At 45.6% G+C, this 18,947-nt stretch overlaps 1 protein-coding gene across 7 annotated transcripts in view; it reads right to left on the bottom strand.

The window, feature by feature from the left end:
* Dpf3 (double PHD fingers 3) overlaps positions 1-18,947 on the bottom strand; it is a 270,465-nt gene that overhangs the window by 162,362 nt on the left and 89,156 nt on the right. The window lies entirely within an intron of this gene.

Here is an 18,947-nt window from a genome sequence, read left to right as displayed (position 1 = left end):
GAGATGCCTCCTCACTTCTGACCTTCCCCATCCCCACCCCCACCCCCAAACACCCAGGAGAGCAGGCCTGACTCCAACTCTACCATCTCCACGTGCATTTCGCTTGTGGTCCTACGATGCCACTTTGCACCCCAAACTTGGAGCAAGTGCTGATAAATAGTGCCCATCTGTGGTATGGTCATTGCTTTATATGCTCAGAGAGACAGCCCATGCTCAAAACCAGTGCTGCACACCAGCAAATTCAGAAGACAGTGTCCACTGTGCCCATTCTGTCTCTCCTCAAGGGCCTTCCTCCAAACTAACCTCCCCTAGGGTCCAGTGCTAGTTTACTGATCCATGTCTGTGTTCTGAGCCCCTAGCCCACGGGTAGTACCAGGAGCACTGCAGGCCAGGGGTTGTGGAAAGCTTGACAGGAAATCAATTGGGAACTTGAAGGTTATCTGGAGGGCACACTTGCCCCACCAGGCACCTGCTGGGATGGGATTTGTGGTCCTGACCTCGCTTGGGGGCCTCTGCCCTCCTGTCAGAGCTGGTTAAGATCAGCTGCAGAAGCAAGGCCCTGTACACCAAGTCATCTTCAGGATGCCCTTCTAAGAGACACCCAGACAAAGAGGTCCAGCATCTGCCGCCTGCCTCCAGGTTCAGCAATATCCCACGATCTCTTCATAGGTGCCTAAGAAGATCTTCATCTCCAGCCATCTTTACAAGTGCATACTTACGATTTTCAGAATCTATTCTGAAGCTTGGCTGGATGTAAAGGTGGGCTATCCCTTCTTCGTGGGCCTAGTTTCCCCATTCCCTGCATCCCCCGTATCCCCTGCACCTCCTGCACCTCCTGCACCTCCTGCACCTCCTGCACCTCCTGCACCTCCTGCACCTCCTGCACCTCCTGCACCTCCTGCACCCCCTGCATCCCTATCCTCATCTGTCTTTTCATGACACCATCTTCTCTCTCAATCCTTCGATCTCATACAAGAGTCAGTTAACACACAGGGTAGGGACAGAGTCCTCAGCCCATGTCTCCAAAAACTGAACATGAGTCTAGGGTAAAAATAAGAAGCAAGGGCCAAGGAAATAGTTCTCTGTAGAGTGTCCAGTGCATACCCTTGGTTTTAAAGCCAGTATGATAGCACACACACACTGTAATCCCAGTGCTGGGGACGCAGAAACAGGGTTTCCCTGGAGCTCGCCAGCCTACCGGTTTAGCCAAAACCCAAACCCCAGGATCTTTGAGAGATTCATCTTAACAAATAAGGTGGAGCTGCTCAAGAAAAACAATCAACATCAACCTATGGCCCCCACGTGCACATGTATACACATCCACGCACAACTGCACACACAAACATAAGACACACACACTCAGCACAGTTTTAGGATGGATGGATGGATGGTGGCAATAATAACACTGGTGTAGCTGATGCTGACTGAGTACATAGTATGTGTGGCTGGCAGTGTTCTATATGACATATATTTACCATTTCATTTAATCTCATTCAACCACTGCCACCATCATCATCATCCCACTATATAGATTTGCAAACTGAGGTCCACAGACTCCTAAGCAATTTGCCAAGGGGTGCAGTTGGCTCTAGGAAGATGCAAATCCCAGAGACAGAACCATAAGAACCTACTCTTTCTTGGAAGTGCTACGTTTTTCTTTATGATCATCGCAGATTTGTTGAGTAATTTTAGCTTTTTTAATTCCTTTGTGCCTCAGTTTCCCACACCACCCAAGATCCCAGAGCTACCTCTTGGTAACTCAAGTGGATGGTTGATAGACCATCAGAGAACTACCTACCTACAGAGGTATTTGTCCCAAGGGTGAGCATGGACTATAAATGGCCTGTGGTCCTCACATCTCATACAAATCAAATGAATCCCAGCCTGAGCTAAAGAGGTGACTCAAACATGCCAGAGTTCTAAAGAGTACATATTTGTACCCTGGTTATGTTTTATTTTTAATTGTGTGTGTATGTGCTTGTGTGCCTGTGTGTGTGAATATGCGTGTGTATGTCTGTGTGTGTGTTTCTGTGTGTCTGTGTGTGCATACACAAGAACATTTGCACATGTGAGTGTGCATGTGTGTCTGTGTGTATATGTGTCTGTGTATCCCTGGCACACGGAGGTGGAATTAACATTAGATCATCAGTCTGGACTCTTGATTCAGAGCTTCTCACACCATTAATAGCAGGTGTCTGGAAACTGTAGACTCTAAACCAAAGTCCGACCCACTACATTGCAATATGTTTTAGAATTTGTATTTTAAATAAAGTTTTATTGACAGAGTTACCTGATCCCTGGTTTTGTTTTTCACAACCCAAAAATATTTAATACAAACTCTAAAAGTAGGCAATAGGTTTTCATTTGTGGGCCATTCTGAGGTGTGTGATGGAATTTCAGCCAATCCAGGACTTGGATCACCCCTTTCTCTAGCACCCCTCACTGACCTGCTACCAGCTTGCCAACTGGTTGCTGTCACACCACCATTGATTGTCATCCCAATGATCATACCGGCCATCACAGGGTCCATACCTAGTTATTGTTCTAACTGACTAGTGCTTGTGGTTCCTCCTTGTCCTAACATGTAAATTAAATTTTATCATGACTTTTAATCACTTCCTCTCTCAATATTATCAAATATTCAACCAGAAGAACGTTAAAAGGAGGAGGATGTATTTGCATGTGCAGTTGGAAGGGATATAGCCTAGCTGTGGGGAAGACCTGGTGGCAGGGGCAGGAGGGGACTGGCCACACCCCTTCACAGTCGAGAAGCGGGGACAATGGATGCTGGAGCTCTGTTCATTTTCCTCTATTTATTCAGTCACAGAACCCAGCACATGGAACGGTGCCACCCACATCACGGTGCCACTTCCCACCTGGAAGCACTGCACAGGTAAGCTCAGAGCTTTGCCTCCTGGGGGAACCTAGAAGCTCTCAACGTCATACCCAATATTAACCATAATAGGTGCACGTGTGTTAAAAGCGGACCACAGCACGTATACCCTCTATCTAAGGTTTCAGGCATTCACGAGGGAGTCTATAGCACTTATAGCCGACAGAGACCACAAGGCATAAAAACTTCAAAATATTTCCCATCTGGACCTTTACAAGCAGAGTTCACTGGCTCCTGACTTCCAGCATAAACCTTGAATAAGGCAGACTCTTCATCTTCACAATGAAAAGGGGGAAAAAAAAAGAGGTCTAAGAGTCATACAGCTTAACCAGATAGTTTTACAATTATCTCAGCTTGGTACAACTTAATAAAAACCCATAAACATAGCTAATAACAAGGAAAACACCCAGTAGCTCACCCTGCCTATTTAATCATCATTGTTAACTACAGCAAGCAAAACATCACTGAAAATTAATTCCCCCCCACCCCCAGGCTCCTCAGAAAGCCTTTTGTCACTTAGGCAGTGCTGCCGGCCAGTGGGTGAGAGGATGCTGGTCACAGCTTCAAGGCCCTCATTTTCTCCTAGTGAGTGGAGGACTGGCTCTGAGGTAGCTGGAAAGTGAGTGTTACCCTTCCCTTCCCCTGGGGTTTCCTCCTAGAGCTCAGGAATGTCTGAGAGATCTGAGAGATATTGCCTAAAGCCCCCTTGTCCCTCATAAGCTATAAAAAGTGTCTAGGAAGCTCCTAGGCAAGGTGGGAAGGAGCCAGTACCAGAAACCGCCCCCAACCCATCCTCAAGCTCCTTCCCACCTTGCCTAGCTATGCCCTCCTCTCCAGAAGTGAGGTATGCATGGCTCCCGGCAAGCTGCTGCTCCCTCCCTTCCTTCACTCTACTCTGTGGAAAGGGATCTGTTCCTGAAGGGCACAGATGGGTGACAGGGAGAAGGCTCTCAACCTCTGGGCCCCTGTCAGTGGAAGGATTTAGCTACACATATTCAAATGAAAGGATGTTTGCCTTTCACATACATATATACACATACAAGGCGAGCTGGTGAGGTGGGTGATGGGAGGCAAGTGGGGTAATGCCTGGAAAGGTCTGTAAGCCACCCGTATATTCCATCACTAAGAATGCTAGAGAGTCTGGTGCTTCTCAGAATCACAGCGGCTGGACAACTCCATGGTGTAACAGCTAATCTTGGTTGTCAACCCAGCTACATCTGGAGCCACACAAAGCACACAGTGAGGGCACTCCTGTGAGGGGTCTTCCTCATTTCAGATTATTTGAAACAGGAAGACCCACCCTGAATCTGGGTGTCACCTTCTGGTGACCAAGATCAGAGATCACAGAAGAAGGAAGCCTTGGTTTTGCCTGCTTACCCTCACTGTCACTGGTAAGTTCAACCAAGTCGTTGCTGAGGTAATTGCTTCACGATATCAGGACCAACGCTTTCGGGATCCCAATATAGACTGAAGACCAGCAGCCCTACATGAGTCCTCCAGGGCTCCAGAGACAGGTTAGGACTACTGAGACATCCAGCCTCACAGACTGAGTAAATGCAGAATTCTCAGCCTGCCCGAATACATATGCACATGCATATACACATATACATACTTATACATATGCATATACATATACATATATAATATGTATTTGTATGTACACATGCATACATGTGTGTATGTATATATGTATATGTGTGTATATATGTATGTGTATGTATATGAATATACATATGAATATATATATTCATTCTCTCATTCCTGTTCCTTCAAAGGACCCCGACTAATAGGCATGTAAAGAAAATGGCTTGCACAGAAGAGTTCCAGTTCACAGCAAAGTCCCAGCACAGTAATTATTCTTTCCTTCTCAAAAGTGCTCTTCCTTGGCTGATCGATAATTAGGTCCCTCCAAATGGCAGATCTGTCACCCCAACATCCAGGAGACAAGTAAAAGCAAAAACATCCAGGAGAAAAGTAAAGAAGGTCCCAGAAGAACTGATATGAGTGGGAAACTATGCTGGCAATGGAGTGGGGAGGGGGAGGAGGAAGGGGAAAGAGGAGGGGGCAGGACACTAAAGGAAGAACCAGAGGAGGAGGCTTGAGGATCACAGAGTGTGGCCTCCAGCACTGCCCCACCGCCATCAATATCTCCCAGGACAGGTTATCTCTGGAATTTACGCTCTCTGATAATTACCTTGCAGAGGTTCCACTTATCTTATCCAAAGAATCTGCCAGTTGCCAGACACACAAGGTTCTAGTTAATTCCATCTCCACTGCCCTCCACCCCTGTCTGCCGCCAGCTCCTGGCTCCCTTCCTCTTAGCTGCCTCTCACTTCTAACCTTCCACATCCTCTGACCTCCAATCTACATTTGCATCTCTGGCTCAGGAGGACATTAAGGGTATAAGAGTCTCAATAACCCCTAGCAGGTTTTAAGGGCTTCGAGTGTGCTGACAAAGGAATGTGATAGGAAGAGGAAGTCACTGATACAAATGAGAAGCTCAGGGAAGGCCTAGAAAATACAGATGGTCCCTAGGGCTCTATAGGACAGGCAGAAGCAAAGCTTTGGGTCCAGGGATCTGCTGTTGCTCTTGTTTCTTTACCTGTCTAATGGCATTAGGTCTGGTTGACTTTGTTTTTTCTTTCTTTTTTTTTCTTGACAGGATACAATGTAGCCCTGTCACATAACCATGGATGACCTTGCCTCTACCTTCCAAGTGTTGAGATCACAGGTATGCACCTCCACACCCAGTTTTATGTGGTGCTAGGGACAGAATCCAGGCCTTCTCAAGTGTCAGATGAGCACTCTGCCACCGCAATTACGTCCCAACCCCAAACAGTATTTATTTCTCTCATCTCATTTATTCCTCAAAGTCTTCCTCCCTTAAACACCCTAAGGATGCCTCTCACGACTCCTCTTATAAATGGGTTACACATATGACTGATACCTCTTTAGATGTGTGTCTCACAGCTAACCAGGAACCACTGGAACCAGAGTCCTTGCATACAGAAGCTCGACCCTTGATAGTGAGGAAGACATTCAGCTCACTGTGGCCCGGGTTCTGTCCTATGTCTCAGAAACAGGACAAGTCATCTTTATAGCAACTGCAGGAGAGATTCTGCCACTGTACCCCACACACAGAGAAGACACCGGAATCCAGAGGGCTGGAGCCATGGGCAAAGATCATTTAGTGCACGGCCAGGTCAGGATTTGAACCAACTCATCTTATTTCAAAGTCTGGAGTCTTCACCACCATGCACCAGGCGACCTCTACAGTTGGATTTTGTTGGCTGATGGGAAGAGCTCGTGCTGTTTCTATCCACATATGTACGCCATCATAATGATTGCCAATAGCTATTGGTCACTAGACTTGTAAAGATGCTCTGATCTTTCCACATAGGAATTACATCCTGGGGGGCAAGCATAGTCAGCCCCACCGCGCATCCCTTGGTCCCATAAACATGAGCCTAGCCCTCTCTCAGGACCTCTGAACCTGCACCAACTCAGCCCAGGTGGGCTTTTCTCTCGTCTTTACCAAGCTAGCTGCTGCTTCCTCAGGGCTGAATCTCCATCTCAGGACCTTTCCCATTCTTTCCCATCACTCAGGGTGGAGGTCTATGGAGCACTGTGCCAATTGTCAAGCTCGGTTTTGTTTATATGTTTACTTACCATCCTTCTTCCCCTGTAAATACATAAGCTCTCTGGGAGAAAGATTGGCCTAATTTATTCACTCCTGTGCTCCCAGTAGCTTAAGACTGGTTCCCAGCCTGCAGTGAGCAATCAATAAGTATTCGCTGGATAAATTGTTTAACGTCTCCTCCGAGTCTTCCACAAGCCATGCTGGCTACTCTCACACTCGCCCCTTTATCTGCTCCTAATTTATCCATGGGCCTTTGCACATTTACTTTCTGCTAAGGACTAGGGGAGGGGGTTCCAGTGCTCCTCACTGTGAGGTACAGAACATTGTCTCTCTCGTGCCCTTTCTACAGATGAGGAAACTGGAGCTCAGAGAACAGATGCTTCTAGTTCATGATCAGTCTCCCACTCTGCCTCCAGATCCTTGGGATCCATATGTGACCCATGCTGCCTCCAGCGGAATCTCTTAATACCTCAACACTTCTCAAAAATGCATCCCCAAGCTGTCTGCAGCCTGGGACTCCCCTCTGAGCCCATCACCTCTCCTGTCCTCTCTGCCCTGGCTCTGTCCCCTAAACCCCTCTGGATTCTCCGTGACTCCTTCTCCCACTAGAGACTGGTCACTTGCCCCCTTCCCCCTGTGTCAGTGACCTGACCCAACAGTAGGTCCCAGGAGTACACAGAGTGAGAAGTAACAGGGTGTTTATTCCCAGTCCCCTCCCTTCCTGGTCACTGTGGGGTGGGTGCATCTGTTCCCTGAAGGCCACAGCTCTGCATCTACAAGCTGCTGTTCCCGTCGGCTTCCCATTCCCTCTGCCCCAGCCCTTGGGCTCTGCACCATTCCCTACGTTGGTTCCTTGCCCGTGTTTTATAACGGTTCTGCTATTAAATACGCCCTGGTTTGCTCCGTCTGAACCTTCTACTTTCTGCTGGCACCATGACTCTCCAACACACTGATGTCACCCAGGCTCCTGAGCTCCTACAGTGCCCCCAGCACTTCTATGGCTTCCTTCCCTCCCACTGCTCACTGCAGCCACCTCTGCTGAGCTCTTCTTCACTGCTTAGGATTGGCATGTCCTCCAACACCTACACATAAATGTTCATTTGCTGGTTCAAAGGTTTGCCCAGCAGCCTCAGCTCTTTGCCTGGACTCTAACCACCCCCTTGTTAAGACGTCAGGAGCCGGGCAGTGGTGGCCCATGTCTTTAATCCCAGCACTTGAGAGGCAGAGGCAGGCAGATTTCTGAGTTCGAGGCCAGCCTGGTCTACAGAGTGAGTTCCAGGACAGCCATGGCTACACAGAGAAATCCTGTCTCGAAAAACAAAAAAAAAAACAAAAAAAAAACAAAAAAAAAACAAAAAAAACAAAAAAAAAAAAAAAGAAAGAAAGAAAGAAAGAAAGAAAGAAAGAAAGAAAGAAAGACTTCAGTATGAGGTAGGAAGAGTAGAACTTCATATAGCCTTGTGGAGACTGCATCAACCTGTCTGTCATTTCCTGAAATGAAAGCAGAGACTTTGGGATCCAGCACGAGGATTCCCCCTACACCAGGATCAGGCATCTTCCATGTAAGGTGCTAGGGGACCCTTCAGATGCTGTGCTGGTCACTCAAAGCAAACAACTTTTCAACAATCACAGTACCTTAATTTACTGAGCAGCTACCACATGGGAAGTTGGGCCTTGGCCTGTCTCTCTCTCCCATCCACCCTACTTTAATAGCTAAGAACACCAAGGCTCAGAGAGGTAAAGAAATTGAACCAAAGCAGAATTAGGAGAACACCCATCAGTCAAGCCAACAGACCTCAGACTCTACCAGTTCCACCTCCATCTGAGGGAGCCACAGGCTTGAGGCCTGTGCATGCATGCTCCTCCTAGGTCATCACCCATGAGCACGAGGCTGGCTGAAGCAGGATGAAAGTCAGGAAGATGGCATAGTAGGTCCATGCTGGCCAAGTCACACTGTCCACACACTGTCTGACCCTAGTAAGTCCTGATCAGCTGACATGTCCCCACCACTCCTCCCTCTAGAGATTTCCAGGAGTCATGTGCTCATCCCAGACACACCAGCCCCACAGCACAGTGCCACGTAGACACAAAGCCTTCTACCTCATGTCCAGGACAATCACAAGGAAACTGCCAAGAGTAAGAGACACAGTGGCCCAGAAACAGGAGGAGGCTTCATGCAGCAGGCACTGAGGACCAACTGACCTGACCCAAGTCTAAGTGTCTCTCCCACGCCCCTCCTACTTCACCCCTATCCTACCCCCAAGCCACAGTTGACTCCAGTCAAGAACCAATGACTTCAGTCTTTATCTTCTGGAGCAATAGTAAAAATACAACATTTCCAGCAGTGGGGGCCATCATTGGAGGCATTTATGAGCATATGTTGACAACACACAGAGAGAATGTGCTGCCACCCCATAGACCAAAATAGACCCTATCTCAGCCTTGGCTCTCTCATTGGCTCCTGGAGTACCAGCACAGCATAGCCATCTGACTTTGGTCCACATGACGGCTGGTTGGCTCATTCCCCTGGGAATCCCGGCTCTCCCAGGACCCAGCAGCCTGCTCCAGTAGACTACCCCACCCTCCCACTATGTCCCTATCTGTGAGTCTGACAGAACAAAGCCAAGAGGGACTAACTGTTTACAGTGACACCTGGCAAGATGGTATCATAGCCCCACAGCTATGATGGGGAATATGAGGTATGAAGGGGCACCTTCCTTCTCTCTCTTCTGCCTAAACCCTTCAGAATATTGCTTGGCCTTTAGAATAAAAAATGATTGCTGAAACACAGAACCAGGTGTCAGGGCTAGGAATGTAAATGAGTTTATAGCATGCTTGCCCAGCATACACAAAGCCGTGGATCCAATCCCCAGTACTGTATAAAACCAAGAGCGGGGATGTGCACCTAGAATTCCAGCATTGGGAGGTAGAGGCAAGTTCATCAGAAGTTCAAGGTCCTTCTCAGCTGCATGAGAGCTCAAGGCCAGCTTAGATCACAACAGACACTGTCTCCAAAAAAAAAGAAGTTTCTGGGCTACTAGAATTCAAACACACTCACTGAGATCAAAAACACTCTCGGCCCTGTTTAAACACTCCAAGTGTAATCCCCTCTGAAGATAGGATGGCAAACATGATTAGACCCAATTAATTTATAGAGAAACCAAGAAAAGAAGGAAAATCAATAGAATTGCCCTGCTCTGACCACTGCTGCAAATGAAGTCATAACTTGATGGTGATTTTGGGAGAAAAGCAGCCGAAAGTGTCACCCGGCAGCTGTAAGGCAATTTAATAAGGCAGCATCGGCCCATATGGACTGGCTGGGTGAAGATCACTGAAGCTGACAAGGCACTCTTGGGGACAGAGGGACAGAGGAAGGGAAGAGTCGGCCGAGGTCACTTGCTTTCTATTCATCATCTGCCATGAGGCTCACTGGCGGTAAATTCTCATCCCGCGCAGAAGTGAGACATGCAGGAAAGTGAAATACAGGAAACAGGCGGACTCACAGCCAGTGCATTAAGGACACTGGCAATTTCCACATAGGCAAAGGCCATATGGGCTGCTGCTGCAGCTTCACACTAATTTTATCTCCATCCTCACTCTCAACACGTACATCTCTCTTCCATACCCAGGAAGGAAGGAGGGAAATAAACAAGCATCAGCCCTAGATCCCCGGCTGGGCCCTTCAAAGCATCCAGAGAGAAGCCCCAGGGAAAAGAACACATTAAGAGAACACTAGCCCCACCACCCACACTTGTTGTCTGCAGATAGATATACAGCAAGGAGGATGCTGGTAAACTCAACAAGAATATACTTGGACTTAGCCAGGAATGTCAACACACAACTATAATCCCCGGGGCCAGAGGTGGGTGGAGGAGATCCAGAGTTCAAAGTCCTCTTCAACCATACAGTGAGTTCAAGGCCAGCTGGGGCTACATGAGAACTTATCTAATATATATGACAAGGTGTGAATGTATGTGTGTGTAATATATGTATGTGTGCATGTGTGTGTATATATACACACACATATATATGTATATACATATATATACATGTATATAATGTATGTGTGTATATACTCATGAATATATGTGTGAATATATGTACATACATATATATTATACATAATGTATATGTATATGCATGTGTATATGTGTATGTTCATATGTACATATGATGTGTGAGTGCATGTGTATGTATATTGTATATATATATATATATATATATATATATATATAGGTTGTATGTACATGTACATCTGTGTATATATGTGTATGGATACATAATGTTTATGTGCATGTGTACATGTATATACATATGTATATATGCATATATAATGTGGGGGGACATGTGTGTATATGTGTACATATACGTGTGCATGTGTGTATATATGTATATACACTATATTGTATGCATGCACATATGTATATATTTATGCATATATATGTATATATAATGGTTGTATTGCATGCATGTATATGTGTGTATATGCATATATAATGTATGTGTATGCATGTACGTGTGTGTGTGTGTGTGTGTGTGTGTGTGTGTGTGTACATATATATTGTTGGAAATGCCTTTCAGTACAGATTGGGTAGAAAGGATGAAATGAAGGCAGCACCGGAGGATGCTCAAGCCCATAAGAGTAAGCGCTCCATTGTCTGACTAAAGTCCCTTGTGCCTTGATGTCTCTGAACTGAGTTCACGGAAAAGTCTAGTCTCTACGTCATTCATCCATTCAGGCAGCCAGGGAATGGGTGAACAGTTACTAACAGTACTCAGCTGCGTGAGCCTCTCTAGAAGAAGCTCTTCAGTCATGTAGCAGTCATGAGTCCTAGCCCCTGTGTACTTGTCTGAGGACCTCCTGAGCCTCACTTCTCGTCTATAATCAAATGAGAGTAATCACAGAATTCCGATGGTACAGCTTTCTTAGTTATCACCTGTCAGGGCTAGCTTTGCTTATACACTGAAGGCCTAAAATCAGCCATAGGCCTAAGTCAGCCTGCTAACACAAAGTCTCGGGTCTCTGTGGAAAAACACTGAAACAGATGGCTATAAGATATTGTAAACAAGCAGCTTTGGTGGATAGTTGCCAGGCTTTAGTCATAGACCTTATAGATAGGTGACCTTGGTGGATAGTACCAACTTTGATAAGGACAAGTGAATCATAGGCAGAGTCATAGTGTCCTGTCCCCTGAACCTTCACCCAGCTGACACTCTGTTCTAGAAGATATCTGTACTCCCCCTGAACACCTATACTCCTGCGTCATCCCCTTCCCAACATCCTGCCTTTTTGTGTATATAACCCCTGTGTGAAAAAAGTAAAAATTGCAATTTGATCAGACTGTAGACAGATCGCCATTCTTTGCGTCTTTGCCTGTTTCCCCTGCTCTCTTTCAGGTGACCTCCCTGGACCCCTGTTCAATGCCCTGCTGGGCAGGACAATCACCCATGCTGGGGTGCCTTCTCAATGATGCAGCTATTCAAACCCTCTCTGTAAGTTGCCTCCGTAAATACCTCTCACTGGCTCTCCAGCACAGTCTTGGATGGGATCATTTGTCCTGCCTGTCATTGCCCTTTCTATATGCAGTAAACAGAAAGACATCCCCCATCTAGGGAAAGCAATGTAACACCCTAAGTTCACATGACCAGCAAATATTAGCTCTTGATACTGTGATGTGGGGGCTCTGTCTTCCGCTTACTGTCAACACCCATGACAGAAAATAGTAGGTCATGAGTCAATTATAAGATAACACTGTCTGCTCCAGGGGACTCTGCCCACTGGATAAACAAAGCAGAATATTTTTTAAAATGGAGGAAACTTTTAAAAAGAGCAACACCATTAGTTCCAGTGACCAGTCAGCTGTCTAGCTGGTAGGGCCAGGAGTCAGAAGTACAGTTAGGTGTATGGATGATTCAGGACAAAACCTTCCAGCAGCAGAAGCCTAAGCCCCAACACAGATCTGCCCAGAATCTGCTGATTGTCCGCCATTGTTTAAAAGGCACTGGGTCACAGAAGAGGAGGAGCTTCCACAAGTTGATGGTGGGATATCCCCTAAAGGAATTGTGGAGAGGTGGATGGAAGACAGGGCTCTTCATATAGGCAAGGGCTATGAGGCTGAGCTGCCTTCCCAAACCCAACCAGACCTTCCATGGGCTGATGGTTTGGAGCACTGAATAGTACGTGGGAAAGTGCTGTGTCTGCTTCTTACTACCGTGGAAGTAAATGACCACAGTCTAAGTAATCAGCACAACACTAGCTTCCTAGCATAACATTCTGGATATCAGCAGTCCAGAACAAGTGTTCAGGGCTAGCATCAGGATATCTGTGTTGCTTCCAGAAGCCTTAAGGGAGAACATGCTTCTTTGCCTTTTCCAGCTTGGGAATCCTTCACTGCATAGTGAAGTCTCTGTTACCTGCCAGGCCATCAGCTCATCCCTCTTACCAAGACCCTCTGGTGATGTTGGGCCACCTCCAAGTCCAGGCTTTCTGCCCCATGTCAAAACCCTCCATCCCACCTTCAAAGTCCCTTTTGCCATGTAGATAAGGCATTTATGGGTTGTGGATTAGAATTTGGGTTTATGGGTTGTGGATTAGAATTTGGGTGTGGGCATCTTTGAAGAGGTGTGGCTTCTTCAGTCTTCCAAGGTGGGGTCTGCTGCATGTACAGGTGGACACTATTAAAGCCATGGTGAAGAAATTGGAGTGAGCATTGTTCAGCCCTGAGTTCCAGAATACTGAAGCTGGGGCCGGAGAGATGGCTCAGTGGTTAAGGTGCACATGGCACTTCTGGAAATCAAGAGCCTCCTCCTACCTTCAAAGCTACGCTATATTCACATGTATAAACCCACACATAGATGCACACATGGACACGTGATTTTTAAAAAAAAAATGAAGAGAATGCAGAAATAGTCTTACTTTTTGAGAAATATTCAAGTACAAAGCATATTTGTTATGGGCTGGAAATTAATCCAGGTTGACTGTCGTCTAACAAACACAAGGCATGAGGTTCAATCCCCAGCAGTGTAGACAGCAGATGTAGCATACGGCACTCAGCAAGTCCATGTAGACAGGTGGATCAGAAGTTCAAGTTCATCTCTGACTACACAGTGAGTTCAAGACTCGCCTGTGAGACCGTCCCTCAAACAACAACAAAGGCAATTGCTGTCTGGGAGCACAGGTTTCATAGACAGAGAACCCTGGTCCAAGCCTCAGCTCCTCCTCTGACACAGGTTTTCTGTTGTGATATTCAGCATGACCAAAAGTGAGCTAGGAAGGAGCGGGTGTATTGGCTCACAGGGAAGTCAAGACAGGAACTCAAGGCAGGAACCTAGAAGCCCAAATTGAATCGGAGGCCATGGAGGAAGGCTGCTTACTGGCTTGCTCTCTGTTTTGCTTTCATATACAACCCAGGACCACATGCCCAGAAGTGGTACTACCAACAGTATGCCTTGACTTGTAGAGTATGCCTTTAATTCCAGCACTCTGGAGGTAAAGGCAGTCAGATCTCTGCGAGTTGGAGGTCAGCCTGGTCTACAAAACAAGTTCTAGGCCAGCCAAAGTAACAAAGACCCTGTCTTAAGAAATTATATATATATATATATATATATATATATATATATATATATATATATATATATATTCATATTCCCCACAGATTTGACTGCAGGAAAATCTAATCTAGGCTTTTTTTTGTTGAGATTCCCTCTCCCTAGATGGTCATAATTGCATCAATTTGACAAAAGTTAGTCAATACAATCACTTAATGAAGTCTGAGCTTCCATTTGCTCAACTGGAAATACTAACCACAAGAATAAAGAACAAAATGGACCCGAATCCTTCACTCAGTAAATGCTTACAAAGGGCAGCTCATGAACTGGGCATGCTCCTGTTAGTCTACTACTTTGGTTCTGTCAGGCCCAGTCACTAAATCAATCTGCTTGACATGAGCCATTTGGCTGTCAGCAAACACACCAGATCCTGTCAAGCCCCAGGAACCAGAAAGCCTGCTTCACCCAATGCAGATGAACTTTTTCATACTGAGTTCTGAGGGTCCCGGGAGAGACACCCAAAGATTTACCAACAGGATCAGAGTCATGTCACCTTAATTCAGACACGGTCCAGAACCAGAGATCTCTTTACTTTGTAGAAAAAAAGACCCAGAGTTTTCTCTTTTGCAGATTTAGACTCCATTGTTCTGGATGTCATTCTCTTACAAACCACCCCTTATTTTATTTATTTATTTATTTATTTATTTATTTATTTTGGTTTTTTAAGACAGGGTTTCTCTGTAGTCCTGGCTGTCCTGGAACTCACTCTATAGACCAGGCTGGCCTTGAACTCAGAAATCTGCCTGCCTCTGCCTCCTGTGAGTGCTGGGATTAAAGGCGTGTGCCACCACTGCCCTGGCCTTTTTTTTTTTTTTTTTTTTTTTTTAATTATACTGCAATAAATTTGGGCCATAGATTATAGTCAACAATTTCCAGCACAAATATTTCTGCCCCCCCATTTTGTAAATGGAAAAACTGAGGCAAAGAGCAAAGGAACAAGGCCTTTATCTCAATGGCCTTTGGATTGATTCTACTGCTGAAGTATCTCAGATGATGTTCAAAATATCAGAGCTAGGCATAGTGGAATGTGCCTGTAATCCAAGCACACAAGGACTGGAGCAGGAGGAGCAGGAGTTCAGGGTTCAGGGCCAGTCTAGGCTACATAGTGAGAGTCTGTCTCAAATGCCCAACAAAATGGGATTGGAGCAGACACAGACAGATAGATCCTAGGAGCCAGTCTATCCAAGCCATCCTCCTGAGGCCTCCACATGCACACAAGTGCACACACATATATATACCTGCACTCACTTGTGCTGTACCCACATGAATACAAAAGAGAGAGAGAGAGAGAGAGAGAGAGAGAGAGAGAGAGAGAGAGAGACTGTAGTATGAGTCACACATCATCTCAAATTTTAGGCATCATGGTGAACTTACAGAGTTGTTGGATACCATACTAAGTATTCTATGCATTCATTTAACTAATCTTAACAATCCCATGAGGCAGAGAACTTTTATTATTCCCATTTTCCAAAAAGCTGCACTGTTGAGATCAGGCAGTTCTGCACCATCATTCCCAGTGAATGGCAACCTAAACATGGCATTCCTGTTGGAAAGCACAGTTAAGTCTGAAATCACGCCCGGAGGTTAACGAAGGTAAGCCTAAGAAAGCATTAGATACCGGAAGACAAGTGTTCCCAGGAGGGTAAAGCAAGATGCAACAAAGTAACAAAAGGAAGGAGGCCCCAAGGAAAAGGACTACCTCTTCCTGGACACCCTCACCAACAGTGAGAACTATCCATAGAAATCCCTGTACTGAGCCCAAGATGAAGATGCCCTGCACCTCCTCACACTCTGACTCTCCTGGAACCCCGTGTAGCTAGTGGCTTAGCATGGGAACATGTGGGGCCAAGGCAGGTTGTCCAGATTAAAACTGCCCTAGACCAAGCAGCCCACAACCTGCCCAAGACCAGCTGCCTGCAGACCTAAGTGAGCCTAGACTAGACCGGAAGAACCACCCAGCTGAGTCCAGTCCAAATACTAGCCCACAGAACAGTAAGCAAGGTAAATGGTTGATTATCCTCCAACTGAAGCCACTATTCTTAGGGCATTTTGGTAACTAGCAAAACTAACAGATACAGGCAGGAATCGCTTTCCCTTCATCTTTATATACTTAACTGCCAAGAAAAGGCTTCCCATGTGATGGTTACATAAATATCTCATGAATCTTCATGGAATCAATAACAATGTAAATTAATGAATAGTGTGTACCTTAGAAGGCAGGAATAAGGCTACATTGCAAAATTCTATTGAGACACTTTGGTTGTTTATATTCTTTTTACTTTTTTTTTTATGTTTATGCACATAGAAGTCACAAGACAACTTGCCTAAGTGGCTTCTTTTCATCCACCATGAGTCCCAGGTTGGAGCCAACTCAGGTTGGCAGCAACCACCTTTACCCACTGTGCGATCTTGCCAGCCCTGAGATACTTTGGTAACACTAAGGAATGCTTTCAGATTAGGTTACTAATACCTAATGTTAACCTTTCTGGTTAACACTTTCTGGTCTGGTGGTATAGGTCAGTGGGTTGAGTCCATGCCTGGCATACATCCAACCCTGGGCTCCATCTCCAGTATACATAAACTGGGTGTGGTAATACATGACTATCGCCCCCAACAGGACAACCATCCTCAGCCACACGTTACCATCTTGACCCTGACTCAAAATAGGAGAGAGAGAAAGAGAGAGAGAGAGAGAGAGAGAGAGAATAGAGAAGATGATAGATAGATAGATAGATAGATAGATAGATAGATAGATAGATAGATAGATATGATGGATAGATAGATAGATAGATAGATAGATAGATAGATAGATAGATACACAGATAGATCCATAGATAGATACATAGATAGATACATAGATAGATATGACAAAAACAAAAAAGAAAAAATGACTTATTCTTCCCAATGGACATCCTTTCCCACTGAGTTTCATCTAACAAAAAAGGAAGTTTCACACATACCTATAATGTTAGTGGTAGTAATTAAGTGATTAAGTGTGTGCAGAGTTGGGTTCTAAATTCAGCAACAACAGGAACCTTGCTGCTCTCTTAATTAGCGTCTTTACTTCTGTGAGATAGTAATTTATGCTGCCCTCTCTCGACCTCGCTGGGTGGCTATGGTAAATAAGACAAACCGAGAAGGCTCTTGGACACCGTCCATCATCAATAAACCTACTTCCTCCGTAAACAACTTTACCTGCTGATGGTTTTTTATGACGGGCTCACGAGCTCCATTTATCCCTTTGGCTAGGTTCCTTTTAATATTCTGCATCTGGTATCCATATTTTCAACAAATAAAATGATGCAAGCAAACACATTAAGAAACTGTGAGTTTAAATGATCCTGAAAAGTGGAGGAGACCATTGTTCAATCCGAAGAAAATAGGTTTCTGGCAAAGGATCATACATGACCAAGGTCAACATGGATATCTGCAGGATATCTCTCTTGGACCAGAATTCCCATGAAAAACTGCATATATAGCTTAGCTTGATCCTCTTCCCCTTTTAGCAACTTCTGCCTCAGCTTGGGAAGTTGCAGGCTTCAAGTCATAGGAGCCACAGGAAGTATGGCTCTTCCTGGCCTACGTCCCGCCTTGACAAATCACAGGTTCAGCAGAGCCTGAGTACTTATCCCACGTCTGACATTGCTAGAGAGAGCCTTTCACACGGGCCCTTCTGCTACTGAACATCCTCCATGTGCTCTGAATATACCAGGTCTCTTGCCTTACCACTTCTCCGGAAGCTCCCAAGATTTGTGTAAGCCACAATTCTTGAGTGGCTATGGGTATCACACCCAAGAATCTCAAGAGCATGCAGGAAGCAGGACAAGGTAACCAGACCCACAAGACGTGTTGTGTTAGCTTCATCCTGGGGGTGATGAGGCTAAACAGATGTTAGGATAGCCTCTACTCATGCTGGGATGTAGAATGGGCTGAAAGCATAGGCAACACTGTCCCTGCTCAGAATCCTGGGTCATCGAGTCCCCATCACCCTGTCATCTTTTGTAAGCCCATTTTCCTCATTTGCTTTATCTGCATAGTCCCTTTACTGTATGCACAAATGGAAGAATAAATAAATAAATTCATAGATGAATGGATAAGCTAACTCACAGATGGATGGATGGATGGATGGATGGATGGATGGCAAAACGGACAAGTGATTCTGCATTTGCAAACTGAACCAACACACAAATAGAAATGACACACTCAGAAGTGAAAACCTTGATCCACTACCATGGGACACTTGATCACATGGGAAAACAGTTAACCAGAGACCTGTGAGTTGGCTCTCTTGGTTGAACTGGCCTGGGAGCTTCTCTCCCCCACCCCACCCCCTAAACCAAAGTAGCTAACACAATCTAAACACACTGTAGCCCAAGAAGACCATACAGCCATTTCCCAGGCAGCTGCACTGGAGTGGAGCTGACACTACACGCAAATTCTCTTTCCTCCATCCCTGATAGCTACTTGAATCTTGGTAACAGTCCCAGAAATCAAAAGATCCATGCACTGTGTAGGTATCTAGACTTGGACTAGTCTAGACTTGGAGATATCCACAAATATATCAGAGATGTTCAGACTGCAAAACAAAACATGGAGAACCCAGGGTGGTCAACAGGAATACACAGTACCTGAAAAACATAGAAGCAAAAGAGACCAATCCAAGATGAAGGCCTGCCCCTCAGCCACCTGGCCAAAGGCATCATCATGACCTCAAAAGAAACTGGTAATTTACATAGAAGCACCTGTGAACTTTTACTCAGAGAGGATCTATCAGCCCAGAGTCTAGGAAATTGCTTAGAAGACTAT

The sequence above is a fragment of the Arvicanthis niloticus genome, chromosome 23 (genome assembly GCF_011762505.2).
Source record: "Arvicanthis niloticus isolate mArvNil1 chromosome 23, mArvNil1.pat.X, whole genome shotgun sequence".
In the NCBI taxonomy this organism is placed as follows: domain Eukaryota; kingdom Metazoa; phylum Chordata; class Mammalia; order Rodentia; family Muridae; genus Arvicanthis; species Arvicanthis niloticus.
This window is presented reverse-complemented; position numbering and strand designations above follow the sequence as displayed.